The sequence below is a fragment of the Nannospalax galili genome, unplaced genomic scaffold (assembly GCF_000622305.1).
Source record: "Nannospalax galili isolate Female #2095 unplaced genomic scaffold, S.galili_v1.0 scaffold747, whole genome shotgun sequence".
Lineage (NCBI taxonomy): Eukaryota > Metazoa > Chordata > Mammalia > Rodentia > Spalacidae > Nannospalax > Nannospalax galili.
The window spans coordinates 518,708-545,531 of record NW_008357686.1 but is presented as its reverse complement, the minus strand read 5'-3'; the positions used below and the strand labels follow the sequence as shown (position 1 = coordinate 545,531).

Sequence of the window (26,824 nt, the reverse complement as noted above, 5' to 3'; positions counted from 1 at the left end):
CAGTTATTCCTTACAGTCATTCCGCCAAGAGGTACTGTCATGAATTTCTATCTTCTAGATGAGGAAATGGGGTCAGGCAAGTTGAACTGACTCACAAGGTCACAAAGTTAGTATGTAAGAGCTAGAATTCAAAATTCTAGTCTTATCTGATGCCAACTATACCATCCACACACCACGACTATGCTGCATTCATCTTTACTATAGTCGGCAAATCACCACCCACAAGCCAAATCCATACTATCATGTATTTCAGCAAAAAACATTTCATTGAAACACAAAGATCTTCTGGTCTGCAAATCCCAAAATACTATCTGGAGATTGTAGAAATCTGTTTACCTCTTACCTATATACAGATATCCCCTCCCCCACACTTAGCATTAGCTAAGTTCTTTATCTATTTATTGAATGAATATATCCAGTCCAATCTTTCTTTGTTAGAGTTGGGGAATCTTGCACATGTCCTACTACTGGCTATACCCCTGGCCTCAGTTCTCCAATTTTAGCGCACTCGAAATTGGACTCAAAGGCACCAGCTCTTGTCATTTTCTACTCATACCCTGTGTGTTTGAGCCTTAGGATGGGGCCTACAGGCTGCCAGCCTTCGCTTTTTCACCCGTGGTAGATATTGCTAAGTGATTTCATTACTCTTTCTCATGAAGCCCACATGAAGCCTCAGAATCCTTCATAACACAGCCTTTTTGAAGGCCTGGCCTGAGACTGGCAGTAGACAGTCAAGAAGAAACCGAGGAATTGGAATTAAGGACTATTTAGGAAGTAAACTCATCAGAATGTGGAGGCAGAGGAGCCTCTGTCTGCATTTTGTCAGGTTAGGTGGAGCCACCTGCAATCAGCCACTACCAGTTGCACAGACTTAGCACATGAGGCACAATCTATTTCCCATTCTTGCAGCTGAGCCACACTGGGCTTTTCACTGGTCCTGGAACCTGACCAAGCCATTTCACAACCCCACATTCCTGCTTGTGAGTCTGCATCCTAGAATGCCACACTCGCCCTGCTCTGCCTGCCAACCCCTTTTTCCATGTCTGACAACAGCTCAAATGGCACTACCATGAAGCTTTTTCCTACACCTCCATGTGAAGTAGCTATTTCCTACATGTGCCCTGCCAACTCCACACTCACACTGTCCCATATTTATCTTTTTATAAGTTGGTCTGTCTGCCTCACTAGGTGAGAGCTTCTTAAAAACAGGCCACATATCTTAATTCCCTTTGCACCCCTGTGTCTAGAAGTATCCATGACACAATTGATTGTCACTCTGATAAAATAAAAATAAATTCATTGCAGTTGCTATCATAGTTCCAGACAAACACTTGGTCGTTCATTCTTGTCTTTAACATCTCTGCCTTCCACTGCCTGCGTCAGGCCAGACCTTCACCATTCGCATCCTAGATTAGTGTTACAACCTTCTTGACTCTAATCTTGACCTCTCATATTGATCCTTGATTTTCATTCTCACCTCCAGCAGATATCCTGAAATGCCTCTGCTGTTTTTTCTTGCCTCCCTGGTGTGACTTTTGCTGTCCCCTTTGCCTAGAATGCCCTGCACTCTATTTCTCCATGGTGAGCTCCTGTTTCTTCAGGATTCCACACTTGCTTGGAGAAGCCCTACTACTTTTCACTCGGGTTTAGGGGCTGCTTGTCAAGACTGCTTTGCAATATTCTGTGCATACATCTCTCATAACACTCCAACATTGCCTTTGCAGTCTTTGTTTCTGTGTTTTCCCTACCAGGCTGTGCTCTAGGAGGGCAGAAATGGTCTTATGCATCTTTGTAATTCCAAGGATTTCCTCCTGTGGATGGCACACACTAGGTACTTAACTCAATAATATCAGTTGGATTAAGGACCGCTGCTTCCATATGCCATTCCTGCCCCTGTTCAGTTTCCTCTGCTGCACCCTGGTTCACAGGCAGCCTTCTACCTCTCCAGTGCTGTTATGGTTTAGATGGAAAGTTTCCCTCTCCAAAGATTCATGTACTGAGAGCTTGGTCCCCACATGGTGGTGCTATTTCGGAAGGTTCAGGGAACTTTAGGAGGTAGGTCCTAACTAGAGGAAGTAGGTCATTGGGAGGAATTTCTTTGGGGCTATACCTTGTCCAGGGCCCCTCTCTGTTTTCTGTCTGCCATAAGGTGAACAACTTCTGCCACATGCTTCCATTGATATATGCTTCACCATAGGCCCAGAGTCAACAGAGCCAAGGACTGTGAACTGAACCCTCTAAAACTGTGAGCAGAATAAACCTTTCTTTCCTTTAAGTTGTTCTGTCAGTTTCTGTCACAGCAACAAGATGGTTGACTAACATGGGTAATAAAGACACCACAACCAACAGTGCCCTCACTGTCACCCCTGAAACTGGCTTTTCCCCCTGTATTCCTACCAACACTTTTCAAACCAGCCACCTGAGAGTCAGTTTTGTATTCCTTCCCTCCTAAGTCTGCTTCATAAATACTCGCTCTGGCCCCTCCTTCCTACTTCCTCTGAGGCTGTCCTCATTACCAAACCCCTGGCTGACTGTACAACTCTTCCTGCCTCTAGTCTCACCCGACTCGGTTTCATCCTTCACACTGCTGCCAGGGTTATTTTTGTCAGAGAAAAATCTGATTGTGTCACTTCCCTGCTTAATGATCTTTTCTGGCTTCCCACTGCCTTCAGGATAAGTCTAAACATTTTAGTGCAGTACACAAGGTCCTTGAGCATCTGGCCTTCCTCTGAGTTTCCAGCTGTAACTTCTGCCACTGACCAAGACAGTTCAGTGTTAGTCACACTGAACTCTTGACATACAAGTTTTGCTTTCTCACATCTTCTTTTGTATGTCCACTTCCCTTTTCTTTATCCTTTCCTTTTGCATCTGCCCATCTAAGGCTTCTTTGTCCCTTAAGACTCAGTTCAAGCATCATGATACCTTTAGTATTTCCAAAAATCCTGCTGAGAACCCACAGCTGCAGCTGAGATGTTAGTGCATTTATGTTTGTACTTCCCCAGGACCATGTACTCATGGTGACCATCCATCACATTGTGACAGCATGCTAATTTATGTGTCAGTCTCTCCCAGCTAAGAGCTTCTTGTGGTACAGTGACAGTGTGTCCTATCTGTATTCCAGTATCTGGCATCACTGCCTGGAACACAGCATGAACTCAGCAGTAAGCACCTAGCAGAGTGCCTGATCAGTAAATACTGAATGAATGAATGAAGCCAGGCAGAAACATCTCCTTCCTAACCTCTTAGCCTTAGGTAGAGCTGCTTAGTCTTACTGCTAGCTGCCACTGGCTATCATTTCTCTCTCTCCTAGAATATTTGCTGTACTATACTATCCACACAACTATCTTCTAGACTGGGACATCCTTGATGACAGAATTTTGTCTGCTCATCTCTGTTTAAAATCACTAATGCAGTGCCAACTATGCAAAAGATGTTCAAAAAGCATCTGTTGAATGAATAAATGGATGAATGAGAAGTCTTATGGGAGTCTCTAGAAACATCTGGACAACTGTCATGGACTGAGAAAGTAGATTGTTCAGGGTAGCTGCAAGAAGCAGAAAAGAGAAAGAGCAGCAGCATTCAGCTCAGCAGAAGACAATTTTTTGTTATCTCTTAAAATGGCTTGAATATCAAATGGGTTGCTCCTGGGAGAAGTGACCTCCCTGTGATGAGGAGAGCAAGCAGAACTTGGAGAGCACTTGGCAATGATATAAGGGAGGACATTTCAACAACCCATGGGGTGAAGGTGGGGTTGTGTTTGGGGGTGGTCATGGTGGTGCTAGATGTCTTATTCGGTTCTCCCTCGCTGGGACATCCGTCAATCCATTCCCCTTAGTGGCACTTGTGCACTGAGACACTGCTTTGCCATCTATCACATCATTCTAAGCCAGTCTGGGCTTACTTAGCTGTTCAGTATGTCTCCTCAATGGGTGAGGTCAACTTACTCTCAACCTTCTCTTGAATAACTAGCAAGATGTGTGGCATGCAATAGGAGCACAATGACTATATCTGACTATCAAGATGACAGGACCCCTTCCCCCTTGGGTTCACTGAAGTTAATTTAAACTGTACCACATGACAGGGTTTGGTTCATACTATTCATTAGTGATTTACCTGGTATCTAGTATATACGATAGGCAATGCCATGTATGAGCTTGAGAGAAAAACCAACATGGGCCTTGGTATTCCAGGAATTTACAGTTATAGGACAGAGAGGCTATGAACATAGAAAGGACAGCACAAGTAAGGCGTGCTTAGCACAATGCCTTCTAGGTAGTAAATGCCTGTGGAAGGATAAATAGTGACCCCCCCCCAAGTCCATGTCTTCATGTGTGCATTGTGCGTGGTGCTAGAGATAGAAGCTAGGGTTTGCACGTGTTAGGCAAGTGCTCTGCCGCTGCATCCCCAGCCCCAGGTATCCATGTCTTCATCCCTGGACTCTATTAATGTTACACACGTGGCAAGAGGAACTTTGTATATGTGATTAAGATATGGGGAGATTATTCAGCATAATCTGGGTGGCCCTTAGATGCAATCACAAATGTCTTTGGGAGTAAGGCAGAGGGGTAATTCAACATGGAATAGAAGCAGAGTGACAAAGCAAAACAAAGAGGCAACATTGCTTCTTTGCTGAAAATGGAGCAAGAGACCAAGATCAAAGAATGTAGCCCCAAGCACTAGCAAAGATAAGAACTCAGATCCCCTCCCACATACACCCTAGAGACTCTGAAGGAAGGGGTCCCTGCCTACACCTTAATTTTAGCCCTGTAAAATTCATTTCAGGTACTGGCTTCCAGAACTGTATGAGAACACATTTCTGTGGTTTTAAGCCACTGAACTGGTGGTAACTTGTTATAGCAGCAATAGGAAACTAATATTCAAGAAACATTTTTGAGTATGTGTTTTTTTTTTTAAAGTTCCATAAAAGAGATAAAGATACAGGAATTCCCTGCTGAGTGGAAAAGAGCCTAAAAGCCTTGAAAATGCTCCAAGGGGCTATGGCTCATTTTTCCTTTGGTTCAGTTTTCCCCTGACTAGGCCACCTTGAGGAGTGGCAGTGCCATTTACGGGCTGAAAGCTGTTAGTCTCTGTTGCCACACTGGAAATCTACGTGGGGGGCACATCCAACGCTGTCAGTTACCTGAAATGCTGTCCCATGCAGGCCTGACACTTGAGATTCAGGAAGATGTAGCTTCCTTCTCACTGAATTCTGACAGCAATTAGAAGCTGCTTTACATTGCTGAATCCTTTACAATTTGGTGTTTTGTGTTGTCTTATAATTACAGCATATATCTGAGTCTTATCGCTAATCTCTTGAGATCCTTAAGGGCAGAAACCCTATGTATATCTCTGGAACTTTTGGGATACTAGACATTCACAGAGGAGTTCAGAAAATACTTATTACTCAGAATCAAAGCACTGGGTGGGAAGCAGAAGAGTGTTTTCTCCTGCTTTCTCTTTCAGATGACAATCAGGGAGTTCTTCCCCCTATCTATTTCTCTGTCTCTCTCTCTCTCCCTCCTTCCCTCCCTCTTCCTTCTCCCCTCCTGCCTCCTTTTCCCTCTCTCATTGTATGGTATCTTACCATGGGGCCAGGTTTGTATTTCATGTATTCAGTAGACATAGAAGATTGAGAATATGTGGTTTCTGCATTCAGTGACCAAAGAACGCTAAACTAACATGATATGATGGGTCAAAAACAAATATACTAAAACAGAGGCAAAAGCAGAGGGTGTAGCTCAGTGTTAGGGCACTTGCCTAGTATGTGGGTTCTATCCCCAGCCCTGGGAGGAAAAGAGGCAAAAGCAATGAATTCTGCCTATGAGAGTCAGGAAGAACACCATGAAGGTAGCAATTAAGCTATGCTTTGGAGGAGAAGCGGTTTTCTAGGAGAAGAGGTGCACAGGATATTCTAGAAAAATGTGGGAGAGCTCAGTGGAGTTGTGAAAAGAAGAATCAGTGAAGGCAGGGCAGGGCTGCTGATGGAGTGGGGAAGAGTAAGACTGTTAAAGTCAGATTCAGGATTGTCTGGACTTGTACCTTGTAGGGGTAGGATAGCCAATACATCTAATTTATAATTCATGAGAAATACATCTCCAAAAAAATCACTGAAAAGATGTGTTATCTATGATTACTATACAAAATCTGTACTGTTTAAAGAAGTGAAAAACAGGGATTGGAGAGATGGCTCAGTGGTTAAGAGCATTGGCTGCTCGTATAGAAGACCCAGGTTTGGTTCTCAGCACTCACATGGCAGCTAACAACTGTCTGACCTCCATAGGCACTGCACAACACAGGTGCACTTAGGTACATGCGGGCAATACACTCATATACATAAAATTAAATAAAAATAATGAAATATTTTTTAAAAACAAGTAAAAATCAATGATCAAAATAAGTTTTATGACCTGGTATGGTGGTGCATGCCTGTACTTTCAACAGTCAACAGACAGAAGCAAGAAGAGTGCTACAAGTCTGATGCCAGCCTTGGCCACACAGTGAAACCCTGTATCAGACACGCCAGTCGTCATCGTTGTCGTCGTCGTCGTCGTCATCATCATCATCATCATCATCAATTTGCTATGAAAAATGTTCAGCCTGGAGGAATCCCTGAACTGATGCTCAATCATCATCATCATCATCATCATCATCATCATTAATTTGCTATGAAAAATGTTCAGCCTGGAGGAATCCCTGAACTGATGCTCAATCTTCCTATTTTTCCACTGACTAGGAAAAACAGAATGTTGACTATTTAGGAAAAAATTCTTTCCTGGTCACTAAAATACATAATGAGACCACTATAAGACTAGCTAGTTTTGAATCCTCTTCTGATTCCTCTTTTAATAAAACAGCTTTGGGACTAGAGAGATGGATCAGCAGTTAAGAGTACTTGGTGCTCTTGCAGAAGACCCAAGTTTGGTCCCCAGTACCCACACTGCAGCCCATAACTATCAGCAGCTCCAGCTTCAGAGGATCTGGTGCCCTCTTCTGGCCTCTGTGGACAACAGGCATTCATGTGGTGCACATACATACATGCAGGCAAACACTCATACAAATAAAATAAAAATAAATAGCTCTTTAAAAAAACTTTAAAAAGAAAAGCTCTCCTGTTTATCTACCACATAATCAATTTTAGAAGATTCTTACGATCCCAAAGATAAGCCCATCACTCAGCAGTTACCATTCCCCACTTCTCCCAGCACCCACCCTTGCCCTGGATGCCACTGTAGATATACCTCTTGTGGATACGTCATGCAAAGAGAATATATAACAGAATATATAATTAATAGTCTTTATGACTAGCTTCTTCTTAGCATAGTGTTTTCAAGGGTCATCTACATTATAGCATGCATCAATACTTCACTCCCTAACCCTGCTGGGGATTGACCCCCACCCAGGGCCTTGTAAATACTAGGCATACTCCACTACTACACTATAACTCTAGCACTTCATTCCTTTTTTCTGACGGAAAAAAATCCCATTGTATGAACACACCACATTATTTTTATGCATTTGTTAGTTGGTGTACATTTGAGTTGTTTCTACCTTTTGACTACAATGAATAAGATTGCAGTGAACATTAGCATATAAACTTCTGCATGGGCATATACTTTTAGTTCTTTTGGAAAGAGAATAGGGAGGGAGGAGAGGGCCCTTTTAGGAGTATCATTTCTGGGTCATATGATAAATCTACATATAATTTTGCAGAACTACTAAACCATTTTCCAAAATGCCCACACTATTTTACATCCCCACCAACAATAAATAAGGGTTCCAATTTTTCCATATCCCCTTGAATACTTGTTGGTACTAATCTATCTATCTATCTATCTATCTATCTATCTATCTATCTATCTATCTAATCTATCTATCTATCTATCTATTTTTATGTGTATGAGTGTTTTGCCTGCAGGCAGGTAACTGCACCATGCATGTGCAATGCTTGTGGAGGTCAAAAAATGGTGTCAGATAGCCTGGAATTGGAATTAAGAATGGTCGTTAGCTATCTTGTGGGTGCTGGGAACCAAACCTGGGTCCTCTGCAAGAGCAGCCAGTGCTCTTAATGCAGAGCCATCTCTCCAGCCCCTAATCTTTTTTATTATAACCATCCCAGTGGGTATGAAGTAGTAAATGTTATGGATTTGATTTGCACTTCTCTAATGACTTGTGATGTCACACATCTTTTCTGCTATTATTGGTGACTTGTACGTCTTCTTTTGAGAAACATTTATTCAAATCTTTTGTATGTTTTTCTTTTTTAAAAAAACTATTTTTATTTTATATGTATGGGTGTATTGCCTGCATGTATGTGAGTGCACCTATGTTGTGCAATGCCCACAGAGGTCAGAGGAGGGCACTGGGTTCCCCTGGAACTGGAGTTACAAATAGTTGTTAGCTGCCATGTGGGTGCTGGGATTCAAACTGGGCTCCTCCAGAAGAGCAACCAATGCACTTAACTACTGAGCCATCACTCCAGCCCCTCAACTTCATTCCTTTCCATGTGGCTATCTAGTTATTCCAGCACCACTTTCCTCATTTACTGGTATCAATAATAACTGACCATACACATGTCTGTCTGTCTCCTCCCTCCTGCCCTCCTTGCTTCCCTCCCTCTCATCTTTCTTCTTTTGGTTGGAATGGACCCACTGTCTCATGCATGTTAGGCAAGCACTCTACCTCTGAGATATATACCTGGTCCTGCAGATTTCTTTTATTGTTTTGAGACAAGGTCTTGGTATACAGCTCAGGCTGCCTTGCAATCTGCTATATAGCCAAGGCTAAATAAACTATGTAGCCTAGGCTGGCCTTAAACCTGATCTTCTTGCCTCAGCCTCCCAAGTGCTGGGATTATAGGAGTCTAGTAACACATCTAGCTTTAGGTTTGTTTCTTAACTCTCAATTCTATCCTATTCATATGCCAGCAACAGGCTATTTTTATTACTGTAGTTTTGTAGTAAGTTTTCAAATTGTGAAGAGTAAGCCCTTCAACTTTGCTCTTTGTTGTCGTTGTTTTAGGTATTCTGGATTTTCCATATGAATTTTTAAATTATGTCAACTTCTACAGGAGGCCCATGCACAGAAGATGGCTTCACTGGTGAATTCCACCAAACATTTAAGGGAGGAATAATACAGTTATCTACAGTGTTTTTCATAAAATAGAAGAAGCAGAGGAAAAACCTTCACAACTCATTTTATGAGGTCAGTACAAAGATATCATGATAAAAACACTGACTAATGTCCCTTATGATGACAGACATAAAAATCTACAAAATAGTAGTAGACAAAATCCAACAAGTATAGTGAAATGATTATATACCATGATCAAGTGGGATTTATCCCAGGAATATGTTTGGCTTAACATCTGAAAATCAATGTAATATATTATATCAGTAGGAGTAAGATTAAACTACATCATCATTTCAATAGATTCAGAAAAGGCATTTGAGAAAATCCAACACCTTCCCATGATACAAACTCTCCTTTAGACTACTTCCTGAACCAGATAAGGGGAACCTACAGAAACCCACATCTAGCATTGCATTTCATGACAGATGACTGAATAATTTCCTGACAAGATCAGGAGCAGACAAGGATGCCCACACTCACCACTTCTACTCAACATTGTCCTACGGGATCTAGTCAGGAAAACTGGGCAAGAAAAAGAAAACTGGAGTCAGCAAGATGGCTCAGCAGGTGCAGGCATTTGCTGTCAAGCCTGATGACCTGAGTTTGACCCCAGGATCCCACATGGTGGAAGGAGAGAATCAACTCCTGCAAGTTGTTCTCTGATCTCCACCAGCACGCAGTGACATACTTGCCCCCTCGCCAATAAAATAATATAAATGTTTAAAAAACCAGAAAGCCAATTGTATTTCTGTACAGTAGTGAAAGTGAACTTCAGAAAATTCTATTTACAATAGCAGTAAAAAGTAAAGTACAAAACTTAAAAGGAGAGGACATAATTTGAAAATTATAAAACATTGGGAGAAACACAATCTAAACAAATTGGAGAAGTTATGTTTCTTGAATGTACATTTTAAAAAGGTCTGTCGTTGAAGTTAGGGATGGTAGTTCCAGGACTTGATATATGCTGATTATTACATGAAAGGATAAAACAGCTGATGCTTTTTCTGATGTGGGAAGATGCCCTTTAGAAATTTATTCACTTCATACATTTTGGGTGTTTAACTGCAATTAGCTAGAAGCTCTGCGATGTCTTTTTATAATTCTGTCCACCATTTTCTACAGAGCTATAGTTATTCGAATGTCTGTAAATTTCCATGGTTGTTGGCAGGTCTGGATAAGGCCATTTTTCTAACTGTAACTGTGGCATTTAAGGGCACCCTCTCCCTTAATAAGTTGCTTAATATGTTGCATTCGTGCTTTCAAACAAGGTACATTTTTTCCTGTTTATTTCCAGTACTAGCTGATCAAACCTCTTAAACTGTTCTGGGAATGTGGTATTGGTACTTCTATTGTTGCTTCATTAAATGATGCTATTTGTGCCATTATGGGTAATTTCTGTTTGAGAGCAGGAATGGTTACAGGAGATCAGCAGGGGGAAAAACTCAACTGATTGGTCAGGGGTGAAGGGCACACTAGAGATGGAAAGCAAGATGGCTTTCCCAGAAATTGGCAATGGCCAATTTTTCCACTGTGCTTTCCTTTTTTTTTTCTTTTGCCCATCTAATTCTAATTCTCCTGTAGTATCTATTCTATCTAGACAACACTAATAATCCTGTTTTTATGTTTTGTAGTGCATGTTAAATCTACACAGTTCACACTGTGCTACACAAAACCAGGAAAACAAAATTCTCTGAAATCCTCTCTTTAGTTTATATGGGTGTGTAGACCATGTATTATAAAATATCTGCATTTTACAAGTAGTAATACTAAGGTAAGCTTTGCAATAGATACATCCCTGAAGAATCATGTGGTAGTTGACTTTGTAAATCAAATCTTGACTTCACCAGGGAAGATAGTTTAAGGTACCCAGTAGGTGAATCCTGTCATAGTGAAGATTCTCTCTATAAAATGAATACTCTCAACCATATTATTTTATCTATCAATTTGGCAAGCAGCACTTCTTTTTTTTTTATTTCCAGAGTTTCCTTAAATTGGAGCACATTTGTACTTGATCTTTAAGAGAGTGCTCAAATCACCACTGGAACACATTGTTTTCTTTTCTTGTCTGCTGGGTGTAAGGATCTAGGGAAGGAAAAATAAGTGAACAGATCCTAGCTTGTATCACTGTAAGCTATGGCTGGTTAACATATTACATATTCCAGTGTTTCCATATCTAATGTCCAGACTTTGTTATGCTGTTTTCTATGGGCTCCCTTTTCTAACCCCCATTCACTACACCTACAGCTCGGTTCACATGGCTGTCAAATGCATAGCACTCTTGTGAGAACTCACTCAATGGCTTTTACAGATCAAGTTTTAGAATTTACAACGGATTGTTTCCTCTACCATAGAAGGATACTGAAAAACCAGAAATCCTTCTGTTACTTTATTTCACATTTATGTCCAGGAAGTCTTCTTAGAAATACACGTTCTATAGAAGGAAAATAGAAATGGGGTAGGAACCAAAAATTTAATTCTTTCTGTGTCAGTTTCTTGTCTACCACAAAATCCCTAATCTTATGTACCTCCTTCAACAGGAATGTTATTATGATATATTTAAAAGGCATTTTTTTTTGGTCTTTTTAAGATAGGGTCTCCCTGTAGCCCCAGCTGTCCTGGAACTCACTATGTAGACCAGGCTGGCCTTGAACTCACAGAGATCCGCCTGCCTCTGCCTCCCGAGTGCTGGGAATAAAGGCGCGCACCACCACGCCCAGCAAAAGGCATTTAAAAAAATCAAAAGTATTAACTTTTCTAATAATGTACTTCATATTTTTCTTTCAATAAGATGCCAATTCTGATTTAATAGAGTTAAATAAATCAGTTCTATGCACACCTGCTTCCCTCCACACAAATTAGCCACATACACAAAACACATGCACCTGATTATGGGAAATCAGAGATTAGACCCACATAATGGATTTTCTTTTAACCACCCACTCCACATTTATAGTCCACTTTAAGGGCTCTGTGCCTAGAATTGGCAGCTCTAGGAACAGTGAGATCAGTTTGTCTACAGTTGTTCCCAACCTTTTTTGGCTCTGGTACACCTACACTTGCTTCCAAAAATATACCCCAGAGTCTGGTGCTCAATGGAACGAAAATCTTTCCTGAGCTAATAGAATTTAAAACAGAGGAGGCAATGGACATAGTTCTGTATTTTAGGGTGCTCATAACAACACAATGAGGCAAAGCAATGGAAAAGACACAATTGACCCAGCATTGAGAGAAAAGGGGCTTTCAACTGTTTATTCAAAGAGGATAGACTTACATTTATCAATGTACATCTGTGAGCTTGCTTTCCTTGTGACTGAGGACATGGTTTTGAAGAGATGACTGGCCATGGGAAATGCTGTCGACTAGGTGAAAACTAATAGGGTTGAACAAGGACAAAAATCATGACTTGGCCCTTTTTTGCAATATATTCTAACTGCCCGAGTTTACCAGCTACAGATAATGCCTGGAAGAAAACCAATCTTTAATCAGAAACAAAAATGCAATTGAGGACATAACACAGATAAATTGTTTGGTCTCGATGACCTGCCTTCAACACTGAGCCTATTCCAAGTTGCATCCAATAAGAAGCAAAAATCCTTTATTTATCTGAGCAGTTCTGAAGTCTCCATAATTTATTCTACTGCTCTCAAAAATTTTATTTCTTGGGAGTTGAATTTCAACTATTTATATCATACTTCATGTAATTAGCTTGCATTTCTGAGAATGTTTTAGTAAATTTGCTATTATTTATTATCAAATGTCTTTGCCTTGGAGGGCAAACAGAATTCTTTGAAGTTAACTGACACTACCTTCTTTATGGATGTAAATACATCTTGTAGTAAATTCATGGAACGGAAATCCTGGTCAGGACATTAATAATAAGTGCTTAGCAATCTCTGCGATATCTCCTAGATGAAGCTGTCATGATCTCTAAAATAAGAATACATTCGATAGAGCCACATGTTGTCACACAACTTTCTTTAATGTAATATTCTTCTCCAACCTGTCCTCAATATATACTATATTACCAGAAGATAAAATTCTGCTTTGTGCAATAAAATTCATACTTACCACTTGACTCATTCCACCGTCTCTTTTTTCCCCATTCTCTATTTTTAGTATTGTCATTCTATTAGGATATATCAGATGACTAGTCATTTAAACTTCTCTCAGTTTATTCTTTACATTGATTTTCCCTTGTTTCTAGAAGAACTTAGAGTCATTTCCCCTAAATTCTAAAAAGGCACAGAATATAATGGTTTTCAGAAGAAAAATCTGAATTCTAGCAAAGGCCAGCTAGGAAATAAATGTAGCTTGCTGGCATTCCAAGTAAATTTAGTAGTATCGTTTGTATAAGCATTTGTGTGGGTAGATTAAATACTTTAAAATAGGCTGGAAAAAAGAAAGCTGAGCTCTGTCTGGGTGATAATATAGTATATAGTAAAGTCAGGTTGGATAAGAATATACCATTAAGGAAGGCTGTGGAGGAACACGTGGCTCTAACTTATTCATGTTTCTTCTGCCATAGAGCTCTTGTTCTTATATTTGAACACAAATTGAAAATGAGGACTCTCACTACATTTTAGAAATTAAAAAAATAAAGTAGGGGCTAGAGAGGTAGCTCAGTAGTTAAGAGCACTGGCTGCTCTTGCAGAGGACCCGGGTTCAGTTCCCAGCACGCACCTGGTGGCTAGCAACTATCCATAATTCCAGTTCCAGGGGATCCACCATCGTCTTCTGACTTCTGCAAACATTGCATGACATGGGTGCCCTTACACGCATACAGGATATACACTCACACACATAAAAATAATAAATAAAATATTAAAAAATAAAGTAAAAGATCAGTAAGTTATATATACATATTTTTAATTTCTACCTTCAATTTCTATTTAAGTCTCCTGAGACAAGGTAGTAACAGCATGGGTCTGCTGACTGTGAACAACAGAAAGCCTTTCTCTAGAGTGTATACTGTGTTAGAAAAATTCACCACTGTAAGACACTCACCCTCTTCTGGCAAGGACCAGCTTCAGGAACTGTTCAGAGTTATTATAAAAATAGATGCTAGAAGCTGGTGAAAAAATAAAAATAAGGTGATAAGAGGAAAAAAGATGAATTGTATTTCTCAGGCTACTTGAAAAAATACCATTAAACAGACTTGAAAATAAATCGAAAAACATACACAATACTAAGGATTATGACCAGTACTTCTAAAAACTGAAGGTCATGAAAAACAAGAAAAGTCTAAGAAACTCTCATAACCAGGAGGACCTTAGGCAGTTGTGGTGACTAAATGTAGGGATTCTAGTATTGGAAAGGACAACAGGGAAAAACCACTGAAGTCTATGGACTGTCGATAACAACAGTGCATCGGTATTGCTTCCTTAACTATAATAAATGTATCATGCTCATGTGCTAAGGATAGAGGAAACTGTGTGGGGTGCATAGGGACTCTACTAGCTGCTCAATTTTTCAGTAAATTTACAATTCTAACAAACAAAGCTTACTAAATTTCTATCGCTTCTTGGCCTTTTGGCTAAGATCAAGTGTAGAAAGTTATTTTTCTTAGGCATTTGAAATTATTTTATTAATGAAAAATTTCTAGTACTAAGGGCCTAGATTAAGGACAGTAAGAGTCTTCAGTCATTAGATGACAACAGATCAAGGACTCCATACCTCTCAGGAATCCAGCTCAGAAAACCACAAATCCAGAAACTGAAATCCCTTCAGAGAATTTCAGTGGGTACAATTATTAAGACAATAAAGCAAAATCTGTTAATTTTGCTCATCCCAAACAACTCTAAAGCTCTGAAGCACATTGCAGACAGCAGGTTTTGCAAGCAGTGAAATCTCTGTGTATAGAAGTAGAGCTAACAATTTCCAAGGGATCAAACAAGCCCAGAGGCCAGGGCCTTTGTCAGCTGCCAGCTCTCTAGAGAGAGGGGGAGCTGGGGTGGTTTTAAAGACTCTTAGCCCAATCACTCAACCTGTTACTATGGTCTGACACTACCATTTACACAAATAAAACACAAACTCCATGATTATTCCTCGTTTCATTTAAAGATTCTTTAAGCACGAAGTACCTTGAACATCATGTTTATCAGTCAATTTATGAACTCTGAAGGATAAATTCTCAATGGAAACACTGACCACAGTTAACTAGTAAACCAGATTTCAAGGTGACAATCTATTGATTGTAAAACATTCATCCTTTCATTTAAATCATAAATATGTATTAAAAACCCATTATGAGCCAAGTATTGGACTGATGAAAGAAATTATCTCAGGAGAACACTCTGAACTGATGAAAGAGTTTAGATGAACATCAGATCAATAAATAGAAACATGAATGACGTTAATAGAATTTCATTGAAATCATTCTTGCTTAAACTTGCGCTCCCTCTAGTGGTCTCTTGGTTAAAACGCAAGCTTATATAAGAGCCCAATCAGTTAATGTTTGCTGAAACTCCCACAGGCACACTGATCGTTCTCAGTGTGTTAGGAAAGTACCCAGTTTCCCGTATGGAAGTTTCTACATGATCCAACTTTAGTAACTGTGATGATGGCCCACACACAAGGACTATGAGTTTGCTCACATGTGTACACATGTGCTAAGAGCTACCAGCCATGCATTTTTGCTCTCTCTCTCTCTCCCCCTCCCTCCCTCCCTCTCTCTCTCCATATTATCTGTTAAACATTATCAATGATTCAGTCTACCCATTGAAAAAGTAACTAATCTTCCCAGTTTTTAATTATTTTATTTTTTATTCCCCAAACATTTTGACATTCAGTAAGTCTATGGGTAACACTATAAGGAACACTCACTCAAAGGGTTTCCACTCTTATTTTTCCTGACATCTATTTCAACTTTCACACTCATTTGCCCATCCAAACATTTTTTTTTAATTGAGAATTTGCTATGTGCCAGGTAGAGTTCTAGGCAGTTAGGCTGCAGGCATGAAGTAAAGGAAGGCCTTGCTGAGAAAGTGATATGTAAGGACTTGAAGGGAGTGAAGTAGCATTATTTGGAGGAAGAGGAAGTGGAATCTGTAAGGGAAAAGGCCTAGGAGTAGACACAAGCAGTCCAGTGGCTAGACAACAGTGAAGGAAGAAATTAATTGTTTTACCAAGGGAGAGGAGACAGAAGCATTTGGTAGGCTGTCTAAGCCACAGCGGGGACTTTTGCTTTCACTATAAATGAAACAGGGAGCCAACCAGTGCAGCATTTTGAGCAGAGGAATGACAGGATCTAATTTATGTTGTAAATGGTTCACTGTGGCTGCTGTGTGGAGAACAGACCACAGGGACAGGGCTAGAATCAACAACACTAGCTGGTGGCTGCTGAAGTAATCCAAGAGAAATGTCAGTGGCTTGCATTAGGGTTGTCAGGCTGGAGGGAGCAGGACAGGACAGATTCTAGACATCTGAAGTGGAACTACCATCTTCAAATGTGTAGATGTTTCATATATATATGTGTGTGTGTGTGTGTGTGTGTGTGTGTGTGTGTGTGTGTGTAAAAGATTGAATATGAAGCATGAACAAAGAGTCAAGGATGATTCCATCATGTTTGGCTTCATCTCCAACAAGAATGGGGTAGTTTGATTTTGGACATATTAAGTTCAGGATGTTAATCAGATACCCAACAATCAATTTACACCTGACAATTCTCTGTCACAAACCCTTTCCCTGGGGAAACAGTTTCCTAGGCAGTTGCCTTGGAGGAGCAGGGCCCTCTCTCAGCTTAGGCTCTCCTCCTTTAATGAACCTGGATCTTTACAAGGTGGAACCTCCAAAGGTGGCATTTTGCTCTTCTCTCAGGACACCTTTCCTATTATTCCAGGACAGTGCAAGAAGTTTATCTGTAATGCTGATCTCTTTAACGGTTACAGCTCCTCTTTCAGCACCAACCTGAAACTCTCCCGTCTTGAAATTTCCTCTGTCACACAAATTAATTAGTACATTATCTTTAAATTCAGCTTTGCTCAGGTTAACAGGACATACGTAGAATGAAGGCAGATTCTTGGCCAAAATATCCCAGGAATGGCCCCTATCCTGGTTACAGATAGGCTTTTTGTTCCCCTCTGAAACTTCACGGAGCAGGCCTCTACAGTCCAGCATTTGATGACTTTTCTAGTTCAAAGTATCAAGCTCTACCACATTCAGCCACAAGCTCCAAAGACCGAACAACCACACAGTCAGATTTATCCTGGCAACATCCCTATTCATGGTACCAATTTCTGCCTTAGTTTCTTTTCCTGTTGCTGTGATAGAATACTTTGACAAAAGCATCTTAAGGGACAAAGGGTTTATTTTAGCTCATGGTTCTAGGTTACAGTCCATTATGGCAAGAAGGTCAAGGCATTGGGAGCTTAAAGCAGCTGGTCACATTATGTCCACAGTCAGAAGAGCAATGAATGCATGCATGCTGGTCAGTTCTGCATTTATATAATCCAGAATCCCCTGCCCAGGGAATGGCTCTGAGTCTTCATATATCAATTAAGTAATCAAGATCTCCCACAGGCATGTCCAGAGGCCCATCTCCCAGGTGATTCTAGATCCTGCCAAGGTGACAACGTTAACCATTATGGTACCTCTCAGGCTGGCCTCAATCTTATATTTTTTATGTATATGTATGTGGTATGTATGCATGTGTGTAGGGGCACATGTGTGTATGGGTACATGTGTACAAGTGGGCATGTGTGTGGAGGCTTGAAGTTGACATTACAAGTCTTCCTCAGTGGTTCTGTACCTTATTTATTGAGGCAGAATCTCTTAATCAAACCCAGAGCTCACTGACGCAGGCTAGTCTCACTAGCCAGCTTGCCCTGGAGATCCCGTATCTGCTTTCCAGGCACTGGAATTACAAGCAGACTGTCAACTGATTCCCTGCCCTCCACCCAGCATTTATGTGGATTCTGAGGATTTCAACTCTGGTCCTCATGTGTGGGTGGCAAGTACTTTATCCACTGAGCCATCTCCCCAACCTTTATATGTCTTTTTGCTGTGTTGTTTTCCAGTCTTAGCTGAAAACACTTTCCATCTGCTTAGATAAGGAACTGTAATTTTGACATTTTCCTTCTTTTTGCCCTCAACAACCAATTGATCACTAAGGGTTATTATTATTTTGGGACAGGGTCTTGCTACATATCCCAGGCTAGCTTCAAACTTATGGAAATCTTCCTGCCTCTTCCTCCCAAGTACTGTGATTATAGGCATGTGCCACCATGCCTGGCTCGATCAACAAGTTCTGTTGATGATGCCTGAAAGACTGCTCTTCAGCACTGCCTTTCCTTCTCACATCTGCTCTTGCTATCTTTGTTCACACTTGCATGATTTCTTCCCTGGTCACTGAGCAGAACAGTCTGGTCTTTTACCTTCTTTGGTAGGATGGGACAGAGCAGTCCAGCTGCTCCAGGGTCAGGAGGTGGGAATGAAGGACAAGACAGGGTCTAAATAAGAGTATAAATCACTCCAAGGCCTGGTCCCAGGACCTGAAAGTAAATACCAGAGTCACTCCAGAGAAACCATGCTGAGGTGCTCAGGGTAAGCATAGTATAATAGAATTATCAGAACAATGCCCCTTGAAATGTAACACAGTAATTCTCGGTCAACAACTCTGTTGGTGAATCAGGCACCAGGCCAACCAAGAAGTTGCTAAAAATCTGGCCTTCTTTCATGCTATAAATGGTCTCTCAATATTCTATTAAAACAAATTAATGAGAAAAATAAATAACAGGTCTCTCTTAGATTTAGGGTTTTAGAGCTTATTGCAGGGTATGAGACAGCTGAAATGACCAGGGAACAGTGAGATAAGTGAGTAATCATGGAGGAGGGAGGGCATGATGTTCGAGGAGCTGTTCTGATGTAGAAGGTCTGTGAGCAGAGGACCAAATTTCACTTCAAAGGTTTCTGGGCAAGAGTTCTTCAGTTTTTGGCTTGGGGAACAGGTCTGTGCCAAAAACCAATCTAATTGGTGTCACATGGCTGAATAATTCAGTTAGTAGAATTCATATACAACTTAACTGCATATACTTTTTGGTGCTTAGTATATGTTAGGCACTAGTCTTTGTGTGTTATGTATATTAGTTCTGATAATACAACTATTTCTTGAAGTAGGCACTATTATTATCACCATTTATAAGTGAGGGAATTGAAGAAAACGGTCTAAGTTGTTCAGGGATACATAGATGAAAGTGCTGGGAATCCAAAGCTAGACAATGTGGCTTCAAAGTTCCTACTTTTAAGCTGATGCCTTACAGATTAATCACTAAAGAGCTCTGATTATCATTTAAAGCAATAGGCCTTGGTTAGGACCAACTTCCTAGAGAAGTGGTACAAAGGCAGAGATCAATGTATCCAGGTCCTTCTGAGACAGGACAATATCCTTACCCTACACTTGTGAGTTGATGGCATTAGTCAAGATTGCAGGCCAAATCTGGGCTTGAAGTAAATGAGGCCTTAACGTTTTTTTTGGTGTTTGAGAACTGAATTGCTTTAACTTAAGAGGATGGATATTGGGGTGGTGAAGTTGTAGAGGTAGATGAATTGCTGGTAGTACCAACAGGGCTTCTGATTTCTTCAGTCACCCTAGGAAACTTCATTTCAAAAGGGTTAACATTCACCTCATACAAACTGTGGCACAAGAATGTAGCCCAGATGCACTATTTTCATTTCTGGGTGTTTGGCCTAGAAAAGATGCTACTGTAATCACTGCATTAGCACCTATTCCAGAGAGCCTATCATCACATTAAGTGAATTTATCAAAATACTGCCCAGGTAATTGCACCTACTCTAAGAGAAGGCCAGCATCTCATTTGCTAGAGGAAGGCAGGAGTGCCACATAAGGAATTTTCCATTCATTACCTTTCTTGATCTAGATAAGGTCTGTGAAGGCCACAGTCTTATGGAATTAAGAAGTTCCAGATTAATGGAAAAGATTTTGGATAGTGATTATACTAAGAGAATTGTATTGACAAGGAAGGACTCCCTATCTTTTATTTTCATAAAGAGTCTCAAGGCCAAGGTGAAGAAACGGAGGATCTGATGAAACCTGTTCCAAGATACTATCCAAAGCTTTGGTTTTATAGAGGGCCTTGATTTGAAACTCAGAAAGCACCTGCTCCTTTGCTGGTAAGTCCTGAGTATCAAGGCCACTAACTGTCACCATTGTCAATTATGGGATGTTTCCTCAGATTCCTGGCAGGTAGTATTTTTATTTGCCTCATGGGTATGAGTTGGAGCCTAACAGAGTGAGAGGTTGGTTGAAAAGGGAATTCTCAGTGATATTAGGCATGGGGTAGAAGGTGCTGACAGCAAAACCTTGACAAAACTCTGATATGGGCAGTATAGTACTCTGTTCTCAGCCAGAAGTGGTATATAGAGGAAGGGGAATGCAAGCTAGATGAGCAGTTAGACCTACAGGACCAAGGACTTTGAGAGGTTGTCTACGATGCTCTGAGAATAACCCAGTCTAGATATGATAAATGACTTTTTTCAAATACTTATCTATCAAGTTCTTTGCGAGCCTCTTTAATGAAATTATCACATTTAATCTTTATAATTCTATAAAGTGGGTACTGTTATTACTTATAATTTATAAATGAGGACATGGAGGCATAGACAGGTAGTAGATGATGAAGCTATTAATGAATCTTGCCATCAGGATGACTAAGGAGTCTGGGGCGCTGCATTCAGAATTAATAGAACTTGGATTCTCTGTGCAACACTGAACCTATGATATAATGTCTTCCCTAGTTCTGTAAGAACTACAGGAACATACTTTATCCCCTGGAGGATAGGGGAGGGGTGCCAAAGGGACAAAGCATGTCATAGCTCATTCCTGTTCTGGTGGCCAGCAGGGCAGTTATGTGACGAAGGAACTGGTACTTTATAGGTTGAACAGGTATTGACAGAATGGTCCAGACTGCCTGTTGATTTACTCTGATGATGTGTTTGTTCTGTAGGTGCCAGCATGGGAAAAGTTATGAATGGCAAAGGAGAGGGGCATGCCATTCATGGATAAAATGAGGTCTGCCTAAGTGGTGAGAGGATACGGCTGACTTGGGATCCAGGCCTCCTGTCCATGTAGTATATCTATATCTGTATGCTGGTAAGGCTCAAGCTGAGGTGATGTGGGTGGAGGAGGATGTTTGGCTGCTAGATTAACAAATTACGCTGTCTACAGAGCTCTTTGGGGCTGGAACTGTACTGTAGTTCACTTCCGTTCACTCCATCTGATGCATAAGGAGGTGGAGCTCCTGGGACTAAAGCTCCAACAGTTTGAACTTAACTGCCTAGTGAGTAGTAAGGAGTCTCATTCTACACTCCCCTGGTAGAGCTTGCCGAGAAACAGAGCACAGAGCCTTCTGGCCCTAGCATTCACTGCCCCCAGGTGGAAGTCTCAGGAACTGACAGCATCCCAGCGTAATCAGCTGGACAATGATCTCACTCTTTCCTAGAAGGGAAGAAGGCAAAGATCCTGCCTGTTCCCAGGTGGAAGGCTGCAATGTCATGGGGCGAGAGGGAAAATGGCAGAATTGTGGGTGAAAAGGGATGTAGCTGAGCTAGAGATGTGGGTCTTAAATTCATTGTCAGAATGAGATGCAGGAAAACATTGTGAGCTGAGATGCAGAAGTAAACAGGGAAAGACACACCAGAAGAGGCTGGCAAAAGGATGAGAACTAGCTAAGAGGAACATCCCAGATGTCATCTGGACAAATATAGGAAGCCAACAGTCCCTAGACTGACCTCAAAAGGCAGAATGCAAGGATTCAAAGAGGTCTGTGAGCAAGTGATATAGGAAGGCAATGTTTATTTCACAGAGAAAAAATGCAGCTGGGCAGGCCTCTCCCTTTGCTATCAGAGAACCCTTATACACCCTTTTCTATGGAATGACAAGAGCTTCTCCTCTGGAAGTCACTCATCCCATTCTCTCCTGTGTCATTTGATATTTAGCTCCATTTCATATCCTTATATTGCCATACCCCCCCCCTTTGAGCCTATAGATGTTCTTAAATCTCTCCTCCACTTTCATTTTTCCTTGACCAAAACCCCCTTCCTTCCTTCCTTCCTTCCTTTCTTCCTTCCTTCCTTCCTTCTTTCCTCCCTCCCTCCCTCCCTTCCTTCCTTCCTTCCTTCTCTCTTTCCCTCTCTCTCCCTCCCTCCCTCCCTCCCTCCCTTCTTTCCTCCTTCAAACTTCTGGATACAGTAGCTCTCCCCTTCTATTTCCTTATTTCTTACTCATCTCTCAGTGGTTCAGGGTGAACTCACATCACTCTCTCCAGAAAGTATTCTAATGAAGGTCATTCATGATCAATTAACTTAATTGCCAACCATGACTGATCTTCAGTACCTATTTGAACTGGCCCCTCCATAGCATATGACGTTATTGAGAGTGTTTTGTATATTTAGACTCCCGCTCCCTTGGGACTCCCTGACCCCCTTCTGTTTTGATTCTGGCTACCCCTCACTGTTGCCTTTTAATGAACTGAATGTCCCCTTACAAGCTGCTGCTTCTTGGGCCTCAGCATTCTGTTTTCTTTTTCTTCTCACTCTCTAGCTTTACCCAAAGTCTTCCCATCCATTCTATAGTTTATACTACTACTTGATATACTGTGCATCTCTGTCTTCAGTTCCAGCTTCTGCTTCTATGTCCAAATCTGGATATTCAATTTCCCCGGCCATCACCTCTCCTGCACATCACCACCTATTCTGTTTATTGAGGTAGCATGGCACAGTGGTGATGTCCCCAGGTTGAAGAATCCAATTGTCTGAGTTTCAATCTCTACTTGGCCTCCTACTATCCTCGAATAAGTCGTTCAACCTCTCTGTATGTGCATGTGAATAATAGAGATAATAGCCCCCTCTTCTTAATGTTGTTATGGGGATATATGACAAAAGCATGTTAGTGTAGTGCCTAACATATAGTTCAATATCTGTTAGCCATTATTCATGTTGTCTTGTTTGAGACTCTACTTAAGCAACCCCAAAACTGGAGTCATCTTCCTCTCTTTCCACAGCCACTCAGTCATTACTACTTGATTTTCTCTCTTAAAGTTGTCTCAAGTCGGCCTTCATCTACCTCTATCAGCCTCTTTGTTCCCCCTTACTTTAGGTCTGTTATACTTTTCAATGGAACTATTAATAGTTTTAATCAGCTTCCTAGCCATCACCTCAGCCTCCTTCAATCCTTCCTCTATGACTACAACACAAATCTAACCATTATACATTGTAACAGAATTCCTTTTTCCCACCATCCTCCTTTAACTTGCTTCTTCCCTATCTTTCTCTCCCACTCACCCACATTCCCTTTTCTGTCTTACTGAGGCTAGAACCTAGTGCCTTGCAAATGGTAGACAAGTGCTCTACCACACAGCTATATCTGTACCTTTTTTTTGTAAAAATATTTTTAATTAAAAAAACTTGTTTTTATTGAATTTTTGTGTATTTCATAAGAACATCTCAATCAATCTTAATCATCTTTATACCTCCATCTCCACTGGCACCCTCCCATAGCCCCCTCCCCACTTGAATTCATACATTCCGTCATTTGTGTTAAGGCCTATTGTGTCAAATTAGTCTCCCCAGATGTTCCTCAGTGCAAATTCATCTACTGAGTCTAGTCAGCTTATCTAGAGCCCCTCACTTTAGGAAGATCGGCTGTTCCTCACCCAGCAGTAATCAGTTGCCAATATTTCTTCAGCTAAGATTGGGGTCTCGTGTCCATTTCCCCAGCCCCAGTTATATGCTGGGTTTTTGTCTGCTTGAGTTTGCATCGGACTTGTGTACACTATGCATTGCGGAAGAGGGCGCGGAAAGATGGTAAGAATGAGGGAGGAGCTGCACGACCATATGGAAATAGAGTACTACAAGCTCCTGGAACCCTACTCATATAAATATTTTAATTTTAAGACTGTTGCTAGGGCTGGCCTTGAACTCTCTCTGTATAGCTCAAGCAGTCCTTCTGCCTTAGCTGGGATTACTAATCATTTGTACCACCATCCCTGGCAAAATCAACATTGTTCAATTGCATGATTCTAATATACATGAAGCCTTTTGTGATCAAGGACCTCCTATATTTCTACTTCTGTCATTGTCCACTTCATATTTAATCCTCTAGCAATACTGAGCTGTAAGTAGTTCCCCAAAGCCACTCCACTTTTTGATATTGCCTTGATTTTTATTTTATATTGCTTTTTTAAAAAAATTATTTATTTATTATTTTTATTTTATGTGTATGAGTGTATTGCCTGCATGTATGTGAGTGCACCCATGTCATGCAATGCTGCGGAGTTCAGAAGAGGGCTTCAGGTTCCCCTGGAAGTGGAGTTAAGGACAGTTCGTAGCTGCCATGTGGGTGCTGGGAATCAAACCCAGATCCTTTGCAAGAGCAGTCAGTGCTCTTAACTGCTGAACCATCTTTCCAGCCTCTTATATTGCTTTTTAAAATCTTATGTTACTTTGCTCTGCTCTTGCAAATGCTGATGTGGCTTTCTGAAATACCCTTACTCTATCTCTTTTGTTCAATCCTGGGACAGCCCCTTTCACCCGCTAACATTTCTCCTAATCTTACTGATTTTCACACCTCTACAGTACTGCTTCTCAATTATTTTTTCATTATTGTACCTGACCACCATTCAAAGAGCCCTTTAAGATAGCTTTCCTTAACTTCTCCTACCATGAAATTTTAATATGGACACACTTACATCTGTTTATGTACTGAGTTCCTTTGGAGGACCATAAATTATTGTAACATCTAAGTTATTTCATCTTCAATAATTAATTTTTGCTCCCTTGGGGCACCATTACCTCTGTGGAGAACATATGCTGTATAGGGCCATACACTGCTAGTCCAATGGGTCTTCTTGAAGTTTACCCTTCCTAGCTCTCTAACCATTCCTTCTCAAAATTCCTTCATAAGCTTTTCTTCTCTCACCTGTCCTTTATAAATCAATCTCTTTTTTCTCTCTCTGTCTAATGTGTGTGTGTGTGTGTGTGTGTGTGTGTGTGTGTGTGTGTGTTCACCACATATACATGTACTGGGCCTCAGACAGGGTAAGCATATGCTCTACACTGAAATATACCATAGTTTTTTCATCTTCCCTTTAATAGCTACCATTCCACAAAGTTCAACAGTTGTTTTTTTCTCTTATTATTCTATACATTCTTTCCAAGTGACTTGATCTACTTCCTTAGTTTTAATTACCACCTATGATGTTATTAACTCCCAGGGCTGTTTTAAAAATATTTTATTTATTATTTTTATATTTTTATGTGTATGCATGTATTGTCTGCATGTAGGTAAGTGCACCCGTGTCATGCAATGCCTGCGGAGGACAGAAGAGGCTGTTGGATCCCCTGGAACTGGAGTTACGGACAGTTGTTAGCTGCCATGTGGGTACTGATATTCGAACCCAGGTCTTCTGCAAGAACAACCAGTGTTCTTAACCGCTGAGCCATCTCTTCAGCCCCCCAGGGTTGTCTTTTAATTGAAGAAGATTCCCCTTAGCTCTAGCCTCTTGCTGTTATAAGTGTGGTCTATACACTGGTAGTGAGCAGTATCACTGGGCACTTGCTATAAATGAAGATTCCCAGGTTCTATCCCAGACCTCTTGAATCCAAGTCTGCATTTTAATAAGCTTCTGAGATATTCTGTATGCATATTAAAGGTAGAAAAACCCCAGGCTGCACCCTATTATCAGCTCTTTAACAGACATCATCCATGAGATATAAGCACATCAATCCTCACCTGCCCTTCTTGATTCCTGGTAACACAACAGACTCAGGCATCTACACATGACATCCAGGCTACCTCTTCCATATCATTGATGTCTAATTGGTCACATTCCTGTCTACTCTACTACTAAATGGCTCTTAAACTTAGTCCCTTTTCTATGCTCATTGCTCCTGCTTCCATCTACTTATGCTTAGGTACATTATCACAATGAGCCCTAACATCTCTCTCCCCCTGAGTTAGCAGCCAACTATTGCTAGTGTCATATTTCTAAAATACAAATCTGACAGAGCTACTTACTCTTGGCTAAAAATCCCTTCAGTGGGGCTGGGTGTGGTGGTGCACACCTTTAATCCCAGTACTCAGGAGGAAGAGGCAGGTGGATCTCTGTAAGTTCAAGGCCAGCCTAGTCTACATAGTGAGTTGCAGGCTAGCTGGGGCTACAGGGAGACCTTCTCTCAAAAGGACTGAAAAAAAAAAATCCGTTCAGTAACTCCTTGGTCTTTAAAGCTAGTGTTCTTAACCTGGGATTCATAACAGGTTTTAGGAGATATTTATACTTTCTGAAATTAAGAGGAAAATTTTGTACACATGCACATTTTCTAGGGATGGTATAAACAATTTTCATCACATTTTCAGACGGATTCAGGAATAAGTAAGGTTAAGAACCAAGTGACCAAGGTTGACAAAGTCCAAGCTATTTAGCCTGGCATACAAGGACCCTTCCCAATCTTATCTCTGGCCACTTGTCTGTAGGAATCCATGGTTTCAGCTTTAATGACAGACTTGGAAGTTCTCCCCCAAACTTTCATACCTCTGTCCTTCTGCACATGCTTACTTCAAAGTTCACAATCATTCTATTCTACAGTGGCTTGACATTTTATATTATGACTTAGTACTCACAAGTACCCCCCTACCCCTACCCAATACACCCAATACAAATTTCATTATATATATATATATATA

At 40.9% G+C, this 26,824-nt stretch overlaps 1 protein-coding gene and 1 pseudogene across 4 annotated transcripts in view; one reads left to right on the top strand and one right to left on the bottom strand.

Annotated features, from left to right (window-relative positions):
• The window catches only part of Hdac8 (histone deacetylase 8), a 246,386-nt gene that overhangs the window by 204,233 nt on the left and 15,329 nt on the right, over positions 1 to 26,824 (bottom strand). The gene's annotated exons all lie outside the window — the stretch shown is intronic.
• Positions 14,643 to 14,808, top strand: LOC115068038 (annotated as a pseudogene).